The sequence below is a fragment of the Schistocerca serialis genome, chromosome 3 (genome assembly GCF_023864345.2).
Source record: "Schistocerca serialis cubense isolate TAMUIC-IGC-003099 chromosome 3, iqSchSeri2.2, whole genome shotgun sequence".
Taxonomy (NCBI): domain Eukaryota; kingdom Metazoa; phylum Arthropoda; class Insecta; order Orthoptera; family Acrididae; genus Schistocerca; species Schistocerca serialis.
In genome coordinates this window covers 201,014,083-201,026,526 of record NC_064640.1, presented here as the reverse complement: position 1 = coordinate 201,026,526, position 12,444 = coordinate 201,014,083, and the positions used below count along the sequence as shown (strand labels likewise).

Below are 12,444 nucleotides of genomic sequence, written 5' to 3'. Positions count from 1 at the left end.
GTTACACAGATGAAGAGAATGGCAAAGTGTAACAGACCCCCAGGAAAGGGGGTACATATGCAGTACTAATAAAAGCTAGCCTTTAGTACTGGAGACTGTACAACACACCCTAGACACAGGAACGGGGCTGGATATTTAACGACCGTGTGCCTAAACCCACGTACCTGGTCCTTCCCGCGGCGGTTGATCTGCTGCTCTCTGTACTGCCTGCTATGATGTGTCCTGTAATAATTATTGTCTAGCGGGTATATTTCACTGTATTCTGTTAAACACTCACACAGTATGGGACTGCACTGTTCACAATTGACATTATTCCACAATGGACGTGATCTGTATTTGTACTCAAGTACGTGTCCGTTGTGATGTATAAGGTTGCTGTCTAAATGATGGCATCCAATGAAAAAACACGGTGCATAGAACACAAAATAATCACTGTTCAACGGATGTTTTATCAGTCAACGATTGACACAGATCTTCCAAGAGTACGAAACAATTCAATAGCTTATAACACGAGCGTGCGCGTGACCGAATCGCGAAGGTGGTGCTCCATAAAATTTCTGGGACGATATACGAACGAGAAAGTACCTGCGCTCGTGATATTCAGCCAGTCAAAAAGATGTGCGTTTCGTTCACTTAGCACTAGCAGTTAGGATCATACCAGTCCACATTATTTTTCCGTAATCGTCGCGGCGCGGTGATTGTTGTTCTTCCGACGACACAGGAAACAGAGAAACATCACCTTTTGGATAAACATTGATACTGCGTCGTGAACACTGAAATTAAACGCAAAACTTGTGTGGCAAACATTTTCAATTACTTCGCCATAACTTGTAAGATACGTGCTGCACTCATGGCATCAACACAACACACTGCCCACGCTCCACAAAATCTACGCCACGGCTCCCCACTGTTTCTCTGCGCTCTGCAGAGAGGCAACTATCGATAGTCAACGATACAGTTCTATGCTGCTTACATTCTCGCACAGAAAAGTTTCGAATTCTAGTAGAGAATTGCGAGACACAAACAAAACATGAAACCCCTCTGGTGATGGCGGTTTGGGGAAAAGGGGGGGGGGGGGGGGGTTGTGGAACACTCCGTCTCACGGATAGTACAGTCGACTGATTGCCACAAAGCCATACCATGGCATGCAAACAAATGTCAAGAAATTTAATATTATAGTACATACAAAGAAATCATAAACACTTACAAACCTACCTATAGCGCAGCCCGCTACAGAAAAGCATAATTACAATTATAAGATAAAGAAAAATACAAAAGCAAAATACAATGTCATTTAAGTTACTGAAAAAGAAGGTATAGATGAATTAACGCTTTGCCCGCATCTCGTGGTCGTGCGGTAGCGTTCTCGCTTCCCACGCCCGGGTTCCCTGATTCGATTCCCCGCGGGGTCAGGGACTTTCTCTGCCTCGTGATGGCTGGGTGCTGTGTGATGTCCTTAGGTTAGTTAGGTTTAAGTAGTTCTAAGTTCTAGGGGACTGATGACCATAGATGTTAAGTCCCATAGTGCTCAGAGCCAATAAACGCTACGTAAACACAGTGATTTAAATACACCGCTGTCACCGACAGAACAAGATAAGAATTGTTTTGCACTTACACGTCAGCACTTGGTCTCAGCACACAAAAAAACGTCATTACTTACAGCGCTGCACTCCTAGGGCGTTCATTACACGGAAAAGTGGAGAACGGATTGGTCTGTTGCAGCGTTGCCCGCTAGCAGCCACAGATTACATGACCGCTGACACAGCAGTACTGTACCGAACGATCAGACGTCAGATTCCCACCCTTGTCTTGCGGTAATCCGTCCATGGTATACATGAAACAGACGTAACAGTCCCTAACCTACTGTTTACCTACGCATCATATCTTCAGCTTATTTCTACTCATAGTAGCCATTACTGTTTACTCAACTAGTTTTAACAAGAGTACATGACAAAGTAATATTTACAAAACTTTGGTTCAAATGGCTCTGAGCACTATGGGACTCAACTGCTGAGGTCATTAGTCCCCTAGAACTTAGAACTAGTTAAAACTAACTAACCTAAGGACATCACAAACATCCATGCCCGAGGCAGGATTCGAACCGGCGACCGTAGCGGTCTTGCGGTTCCAGACTGCAGCGCCTTTAACCGCACGGCCACTTCGGCCGGCTACAAAACTTTAAATGAGCCTGCACACACTGCAGCTACTGTGCTCACTGAAAATATACATTGTCGTTACTAAGCACGATAGCAGCTAGACTACACATTGGAGACTAGCTGCTATCGTGCTTAGGCACGACAGTGTGTTTTTTCAGTAGGCACAGTATCTGCAGTGTGTGCAGGCTCATTTCTTGTGGGAGTATTTAGTGAGATTTTCTCGTTTGCTTAGAGCTGAGTGGTGGCACTGAGTTTAAGTAATATTTTGGGGTAGTGCTGGTAAGTGTCAACATGCGAAGTGGTCTGGCATTATGTTCATGTTTTGAATATTTTATAGTGTTTGTTCATATTGTGGGGCGGCGGATGGAGTTATTGTTGTTAAATAAATATGTTTGAATGTTGAAACACTTCCTATTATTTAGAATGTTATTTATGCAGTCTATCGCCGTTCTTAACACTGGCTTTCTAACTACAATATTGGCAACCAGAAAGTGATTAGCAAAACGTGAAGCCTGTAATTAGAATTCCTAGTGCCAACTTCATCTGAGAATACACTTATAGTTACAGCTTATAGCTCTGAGGAATTAGGAGATTGTCTGGGATTTATAATCAAAAACGGTCGTGAAAAAGCGTTCTGTATTCTGAAAGTCACAGATGAAAACAGAAGAATCCACATAATCTAACTAACAGAGCAGTTCAGAGTCTAATGCGCTGATGCAACTATAAATGTCCAAATTAAATGTTTAAATGAATGCTCGCCATAATTTGATGATAAGGTTCATCAAACGCCACGCTAAATAATGGTAGAATGTTTGTCCCGCGGCGGCACGTGAAAATACGACAATACGCAAACTGAAGATCGATAATTATAGTCATCCCAGAACGGCGGCACGTGAAAATACGACAATACGCAAACTGAAGATCGATAATTATAGTCATCCCAGAATTAACACTTCACTCGACACTGATTTCATGGCTGCGCGCATCTCGAGTAACTTAATACGGCATCCGAGGCTGTTTGTAGCAATGATACCGACGCGACGCGACGCGACGCGACGCGACGGGACTCCCGACACAGATGGCGTGCTATTCAGCGTTCGGAGAGAACTGGGGCCTTGCTTCCTCGCGCAGCGTTCTTATATATAAAGCCGCGGTGCGGACGGCTAAGGCAACGCCTGATCAAATCGGCTCTCCCGACTAGCCGCTGGACTAGTAATGCACCACAGGAAGTTATTGAATAAATCATAGCTTCTTTTGCTGATGGCCGATGAAGCTCTCAATTTAAATGTGCATTCAGCACACAGGTAAGTAATCATAATAAAAGTTTGACGTGGCTAAGTTAAATATTTTGGGCGAGAGAATTAATTTAATTACACTGCACGCAGTAGACGAGCTCTGAACTGGCCCTTTGGAGATACGCTGTAGCTATGGTTTTATAGATATTCAAATGAAACTTCTCACATCTTCATGATTATAGTGGATCTCCATTCTACTTAAATATAAACATCCTAGCCTTATTTATTAGCCTACTTAATCTATCTTGCTTCCATACGTTTTAAGACAAAAACCAGAAAATTATGAATTTCAACTAAAATCTTAATTTGTGAGATCCAAAGTACTGTTTCTATTAAATTATTATTGAAAAGGAATCTAAGTATAAATTTTTAAATCTCTAGCTCTTTTCTGTTGCGCCAATGATTTTTACAGAAAAACGTCCAAATTTCGAAAATGGTTAAAGTTATTGAACTGATATTCAACACATATTAATTTAGTATTACTCCTGACATTCTAGAAACATTTTAGGTTATTAACTTGATTTTTAAAGTATTGCGCAACATTTATGACGTCAGAGCTAGTTACAGTGGACTAGGCTGGCACACAATGGAAAGACTGATGGGAATTTTACACAGCGTGAGTAGGCTGCTTCCCTACAATATGTGTAATTTTTTTTATTAAAAAGCTAGATGGGTGTGTTCCAAATTGTCAATATGATTCTTAATATGTGGGTAACATGCAGAATTTTGTTTTCCTGCATACGTAATGTAGTAGAAATTGCTTAATCCGAATGAATATTCCTACGCAGCTAACAGTACACATCCAGCTCTGTCGAGCCACCCCATATCCATAAAAGAACTAAGTGCCGCTGAGCAGACGGAAACGCATCACTGGCAGCGTCTTATCACTACACCGACGTGTGCAACCGGCCTGAGTTCGGAGAACTACTGTTTCCGTGCAGACGTGTTCTCAAATACGGCACTGGTGCGGGGACACTGATTTCCTAGCCCCCGGCACACGTGTTAAAAGTTGCGCCTACCACCACGTTTTGCAGCATGTATGAGTATGATAAATGACAAGAGCAAACCGACTAGGTGTATCTACGAGGCTCACTCCAAAAGAAATGCACACTATTTTTTTAAAATCCATCTTTTATTCTACATGTCTGAAAGTTTTACAGTGTGTAGATACATCCTTTAGGAACAATATTTTCATTTCTCCACATAAATTTCCATGCCTCTCGACTGCCTTACGCCATCATGGAACCAGCGCCTGTATACCCGCACGGTAAAATTCTGGACCAACCTGTTGGAGCCACTGTTTGGCAGCGTGCACAAGGGAGTCATCGTCTTCAAACCTTGTTCCACGAAGAGAGTCTTTCAGTTTCCCAAAGAGATGATAGTCACATGGAGCCAGGTCAGGACTGTAAGGCGGGTGTTTCAGTGTTGTCCATCCGAGTTTTGTGATCGCTTCCATGGTTTTTTGACTGACATGTGGCCGTGCATTGTCGTGCAACAGCAAAACGTCCTGCTTTTGCCGATGTGGTCGAACATGACTCAGTCGAGCTTGAAGTTACTTCAGTGTCGTCACATATGCATCAGAATTTATGGTGGTTGCACTTGGCATGATGTCCACAAGCAAGAGTCCTTCGGAATCGAAAAACGCCGTAACCATAACTTTTCCAGCAGAAGGTGTGATTTTGAATTTTTTTTGTTGGGTGAATTTGCATAATGTCACTCCATTGATTGGCTCTTCGTCTCTGGTGAAAAATGATGGAGCCATGTTTCATCACCTGTCACAATTCTTCCAAGAAATTCATCTCCACCATTCTCGTACTGTTCCAAAAGTTCGCTGCATACCGTTTTCCTTGTTTCTTTGTGAGTCACTGTCAACATCCTGGGAACCCATCTGACCGTTTCCTTGTTTCTTTGTGAGTCACTGTCAACATCCTGGGAACCCATCTGGCACAAACCTTTTTTAACGCCAACACTTTCAGTGTTCTGCAAACACTTCCTTCCCCTATTCCAACGTTGCGTGACAATTCGTTCCTGACAAGGAAACCTCCCCATCGCACCCCCCTCAGATTTAGTTATAAGTTGGCACAGTGGATAGGCCTTGAAAAACTGAACACAGATCAATCGAGGAAACAGGAAGAAGTTGTGTGGAACTATGAAAAAAATAAACAAAATATACACACTGAGTAGTCCATGTGTAAGATAGGCAACAACAAGGAGCAACTAAGCTCAGGAGCGCCGTGGTCCCGTGGTTAGCGTGAGCAGCTGCGGATCGAGAGGTCCTTGGTTCAAGTCTTCCCTCGAGTGAAAAGTTTACTTTTTTATTTTCGCAAAGTTATGACCTGTCCGTTCGTTCAATGAAGTCTCTATTCACTGTAATAAGTTTAGTGTCTGTGTTTTGCGACTGCACCGCAAAACCGTGCGATTGTTATTGAAGTCGCGAGCTATATTCGCTGGATTCATATTGCCCACGGAATACATCTCACGTATTTAATGCACTCTCGTCCAAAGTAGCGAACAGTCAACTGCTAGCCAGGGAGCCTCGTTAGCAGGAATAGTCTCTCCTCCGTGCGCTGTAATCGACTGACGTCGTGTGTTTCGATATTTGTTTAGGTGTAGCGTCCCCATACTACGGCGCAGTTACCTCGCATCGGACGGACAGATAATAATTGTCTAAGAATAAAAAAATTAAACTTTTCACTCGAGGGAAGATTTGAACCAAGGATCTCTCATTCCGCAGCTGGTCACGCTAACCACGGGACCACGGCGCTTCTTAGCTCCCGCTCTCCTTGATGTTGCCTATCTTGCGCATGGACTACACAGTTTGTATATTTTGCTTATTTTTTTCATAGTTCCATACAACTTCTGCCTGTTTTCTCAATTGATTTGTGTTCAGTTTTTCAAGGCCTATCCACTGTGCCAACTTATAACTAAACCTGAGGGGGGTGCGATGGGGAGGATCCCTTGTGAGATGCGTCTGTCAGCAGTCACCAATTCGTTAACTCTCTGCACATTGTCTGGAGTGTGTGCAGTACGAGGCCTGCCGCTGCGAGGACAATTCTCAATATTGCCGTGCCCACTTACATCACGTAACCTGCTTGCCGACCGACTAACTGTACTGCGATCGACAGCAGCATCTCCATACACCTTTTTCAACCTCTTGTGGATGTTTCCCACTGTTTCGTTTTCACAGCACAGTAATTCAATGACATCACGTTGCTTGTGACGAACGTCAAGTGTAGCAGCCATGTTAAAGACATGCTGTGACGGCGCCACTCGCGGGAACAGGTTTAACTAAGTTTGAAAACAAGCAGGAAGGATGTATCTACACACTGTAAAACTTTCACACATGCAGAATGAAAACTGCATTTTTACAAAAATAGTGTGCATTTCTTTTGGAGTGACCCTCGTATGCCTCTGAAAATATTTTGATTCGGTACTACATCGACGCCATATTTAAATAAGTACGTTCCGGTAGGATATCTGTGTTTGTGGCTGGTTCGACATTTTCTGACTAGCAGAACGCAGCACGTTAATCTCTTTGAAGCGTCATCGACTGTTTCTGCTGCTGCTGTTGTCTTCCGTCCGAAAGCTTGTTCGATGCAGTTCTTCAATCTTTCTCCCTGCACAACTGTTGCAATTTCAGTCCAGCCGTGCTCTCCTCCCACACACAAATTAGGTATTCGTCTACGCCTCAGGATGTGTCCTTCTAGTCGATCCCTTAATTTATTCAAGTTGTGCCATAAAAGTCTTTTTCTCTGTCCTTCAGAACGCTTCTATTATTTTCATGTCTCTGCTGCTGATCGTATCCACTCCAGACAAATACATTCACAAAATTCTTCCTAACATTTAAATATATGTTCCATGTTAACAAATTCCTCTTCTTGAGAGATAATATTCTCTTTACTTTGGCATATAGAAAACCTTGTTTATTATTTTTTTTGTATCATTTCCTAGTCTATTTCCCTCAGCACCCCCTGATTTAATCGCACTACATTTCGTTATCCTAGTTTTACTTTTTTTGATACTCACCTTATAACGTCTTTTCAAGACAGTATCCGTTCCGTCCATGTGATATTCCCACGCATTTGCCATCTGACAGAATTACAATGTGATCAGCATAACCGCGCGGGATTAGCCGAGCGGTCTCAGGCGCTGCAGTCAAGGACTGTGCGGCTGGTCCCGGCGGAGGTTCGACTCCTCCCTCGGGCATGGGTGTGTATGTTTGTCCTTAGGATAATTAAGGTTAAGAAGTGTGTGAGCTTAGGGACTGATGACCTTAGCAGTTAAGTCCCATAAGATTTCACACACATTTGAACATTTTGATCAGCATACATTAAAGTTTTTTGTTTCTTTTCCCTGAAGGTTAATTTCTATTCTAAATTCTTCCTCGCTTTCCTTTACTAATTTCTCTATGTACTTGTTGAATAACTTAGTGGATGAGCAACAAAAAATGTTCAAATGTGTGTGAAATCTTATGGGACTTAACTGCTAAGGTCATCAGTCCCTAAGCTTACACACTGCTTAACCTAAATCATCCTAAGGGCAAACACATACACCCATGCCCGAGGGAGGACTCGGAACCTCCGCCGGGATCAACCGCACAGTCCATGACTGCAGATGAGCAACAACCATGTCCCTTCTCAACTACTTCACGTCTTTTCGAAGCTATCGTCTGTCCACGAAGTAAGCATCAACACCTGCCGCATACTGTACATATACGGAGAGGTGAAGTCGAAAAGCCGGCCGAAGTGGCCGTGCGGTTAAAGGCGCTGCAGTCTGGAACCGCAAGCCCGCTACGGTCGCAGGTTCGAATCCTGCCTCGGGCATGGATGTTTGTGATGTCCTTAGGTTAGTTAGGTTTAACTAGTTCTAAGTTCTAGGGGACTAATGACCTCAGCAGTTGAGTCCCATAGTGCTCAGAGCCATTTGCACCATTTTGAAGTCGAAAACGAGAGAAAAGAAGGACTTGCGTTTAACGTCCCGTCGGCAGCGAGGTTATTAGAACTGAGCAGAACCTTGGTTTTGAAGAGTGTACATAAGGAAATCGGCTATTTTCTTCTCTGATGAAACGTCCCAGCACTTGATTTAAGCGATTTAAGGAATACCTGATAAACCCTTAACCTGTAAGGCCGGATGGAGATTTGAAGCCCCGCTGCTTCGGAATGGGAGTCCAGAGTCTTACTAGACAGTCACCTCGCCCGGATCTGGGAAAAAAACTAATCACGTCTGCTACGTCTTGAATTAAATATACTGAAATGAAATTGAATGCCGGTCGGTGTCGCTGAGCGGTTCTAGGCGCTTCAGTCTGTAACCACGCGACCGCTACGGTCGCGGGTTCGAATCCTGCTTCTGGCCTGGATGTGTGTGATGTCCTTAGGTTAGTTAGATTTAAGTAGTTCTAAGGTCTAGGTGACTGATGACCTCAGATGTTAAGTTCCATAGTGCTCAGAGCCATTTGAACCATTTTCTGAATTTAACTGTGTGGATCGTTGGCGGTTGAATAAATGAAGATTCAGTGGCCTGAAATGATATCGTTGCCAATATTTCAGATACGAGGGTTGGAACTTTAATAGTGGCAACTATTTATTTACAGCTCGTGCAAAATAGATACATGTTTCAAAGTTTTACTGACCTTCAAAGTAGTCACCAGCATTGTGTATAATCCGTTGCCAGTGATGTGGAAGTCGTAGGACACTCTTAGCAGTGCCAGTTGGGTTGACAGTTCGAGCGGCGCGGTCTATTGCCCGACGAATTTGTAGCACTTCTGAAGCGGATGCCGTGAAGTGTTTCCTTCAGTTTAGAAATCGAGGGCTTAAGTCAGGGGAGTGCCGTAGATGGTGTAGCACTTAGCAGCTCCATCAGTGAAACAAATCAGTAACAGCTTGCACTGTACGTGCTTGAGCATTGTCCTGCAAAATGATGGCCAGGTCCTGCAGACAGTGTCATCACTTCTGTCTCTATGCTGTTCATTTTTGAAACGCAACCTACGATCGGCTTAGAGATAGAAGTGATGACATTTTCTGCAGGACCTGACCATCGTTTTGCAGGACAATGCTCAAGCGCGTGCAGTGCAAACTGTTATTGATTTCATACAATGTAGGCTTTCACGGCCGGTGTTGTCTACAGTTGAAACTTCCGGGCTGAGAGGCCGTGGTCGATGTATAAAATTTCCACCTAACGTTTCGTCTCCATCTGCGGGAGACATCTTCTGAAGTCATCCGGCTACTGCCACTGAGGCTCCAGGTACTTTCGCATTTATAGAGCGCATAGAGGGCACCACCATTCGTCACGTGATCTTGACGGTATGCCTATCTTTGGAAGGCGTCATCATTCTCGATTAAGAGTAATCGATTGTCATTCTGCTGGCGCAACGTCGACATCCATATTTTGTCCAACTTTAAACCTTCCTCTTTTCTATTAAAATTACATATTTGTTTGACTGATGGGGCTGCTAAGTGCTATACCACCTACTGCACTCCCCTGACTTAAACTCTCGTGAGTTCAACTCGATTTCTAAACTGAAGGAAACACTTCACGGCATCCGCTTCAGAAGTGCTACAAATTCGTCGGGCAATAGACCGCGCCGCTCGAACTGTCAACCCAACTGGCACTGTTAAGAGTGTCCTACGACTTCCACATCACTGGCAACGGATTATACACAATGCTGGTGACTACTTTGAAGGTTAGTAAAACTTTGAAATACGTATGTATTTTGTACGAGCTGTAAATAAATAGTTGCCACTATTAAAGTTCCAACCCTCGTATGTTGAATTTACAATGTTTCATATTAAATTAGTTATGTTAAATGGCTCTCATGGAGAGTGGTCTCTTGGATATGGAAAGAAGTTAGAGATGTACATCATTTATTACAATTGTTATTATTATTACACCTTTTTCGTATTGAGGTAGTGTTTGAACTTATATCATTATTCAATTTTTTCTTGTTTTCTTCTACTTTTTATCTTCCAAAATGTCTTCATTCTTTGTGCTCCTGTTTCCTTTCTTCTATCGTCACCTTCTGTTTTCTTCCTATACTTCACTTCAAATTTCTTATCCATAATTTTGTTCCTGAATTCACCTCTTCAGTTACCATTTCCCTATTGATTCTCGCTTGTTTTAGTTCTTCTTCTGTTTCTTAGAGCCAATTGCTTTGATTGAGCGGTTTATTACACCAAAAATCTTCTTTGTGAGTCTGTTGTTGTGCATTCTATGTATGTGCCCATACAATGTTAGTCGACTCTTCTAATCATGTCTGTGAATCTGTCTGTGTGTTCGTATAGTTCTTCGGCTGGTCTCTCTTCCATATATCATCTTTGTATATTGCTACAAATATTTCTCTGAGGATTTTACGTTCTATCTTTTCTTCTGTCTTGGTGATACGTCAAGCTCTGATTGTGGTCGTTTCAGATGCAGATTTGGAGCGTCCCCAGGATTCGTCCTAATATCCTGTAGAACCCGGTCCTCCAAATCTGGTGTACGCACAGTACACCGCCTCCCTGCACGTTCGTTGTCTGAGAGCACCCACGATCTCAGAAACGCCCAAAAAGGGCTTGAAATGTTATGTGATATAGTTGTTGTCTGTGAGGGCACTTGTTTTGGTATAGCTGTGCTGCCTCTCCACCGTTTCCATCTGCTTAGCCATACAGAAACACCATTCTGCTGCTCACAGTATGCTGCATCAATCACAAAGCCTGCAACATACGAGGAACAAACGGCACGTCGTCAAAGGAACTGTCATTCGTCAGCTCTATCTATCCTAGCAACGATGCAGTTCTGGACACATGTTCATAGGACCTTTTTCCCTCCATTTCCAGTCAGGAATCCATCCCTGCAGTGTGTCGCTTTTATTAAACCTTCACCCTGTAGAGTGTGACCTGCTAAAGACTGCTTCAACATCGAGATACACCAATGTGTAGTTCGTGTCTGTTCTGATACGCCATGACCGATCTCATTTGAACTCTCCTGTCAGGAGAGTTAATTTGGAGGTAGAACGGTTGCTAGGTTCGCTTGCGGGGTCACATGTTGGTGTGGTTCTTGTTGATTGACTCAGTACAGTTGGAAAGGGAAGGGTAAACTGGCTGGGCTGATAGCAGGAAATTCAAGGTGTGGAGGGGGGGGGGGGGGGGAGAGGAAACGCCATGTGTGGTAAAATACTAGTGGTTACAGGTGTTGGAGCAGGACCTTTCTTAGGATAGGTAGGACAGAAAGAAGTCAAGTTCTAAAAGAAGTCAGGACTGAAATGAACTTTCAGTTAGAGTAAGAAACTAATTAGCATAACTCTGGCACACTGGATCAGCAAACACGGCTGTTGGTTAAAAATTTTCACCAATCAGCAGAAATTTTATTTCCATCCTGTTTTATCTTAGTGTTAAATGCCAACTATCTTAGTGTATCAAAATATTCGAGGGCTAAGAAGTAAAATTAGTTCTGAACTTGTAAAAGGTTTCCTGCCAGTATATGCCTCAAATATAACAATCAGATAGAAGAAGTTGACAGTGTTAAATTCTTGGGATTACACCTGGATAATAAATTTAACTAGAAGGAGCATACCACAGAACTGCTGAAGCGCCTAAACAAATCTCTATTTGCTATGCGAATATTATCAGACATAGTTGGTATGAAAATAAAAAAAAACTAGTAACTGTGCTTACTTTCATTCCATTAATGTCATATAGAATTATTTTATGGGTAACTCATCAAGCAAAGCTAAAGTTTTCAGAGCCAAGAAACGTCCAACAAGACTTATTTCTGATGTTAACTTCAACCAATATCTCAGTTCATGGAATCAACACTAGAAATAAGAATAACTTTCACAAGGATTTACAGTCACTGACTTCATTTCAGAAATGTATTCACTATTCAGCAATACAGGGTTTCAATAACATGCCAGTAACCATTAAAAGTTTAACGAATAATAAAGTTCAGTTTCATGAGAGTCTAAAGATGTACTGGTGATCAATTCCTTCTACTCCATTGATGAATTGCTTAGCAGAACC

General features: G+C 42.8%; 1 protein-coding gene across 1 annotated transcript in view; it reads left to right on the top strand.

Annotated features, from left to right (window-relative positions):
* LOC126470745 (sodium-dependent transporter bedraggled) overlaps positions 1-12,444 on the top strand; it is a 446,015-nt gene that overhangs the window by 320,406 nt on the left and 113,165 nt on the right. The gene's annotated exons all lie outside the window — the stretch shown is intronic.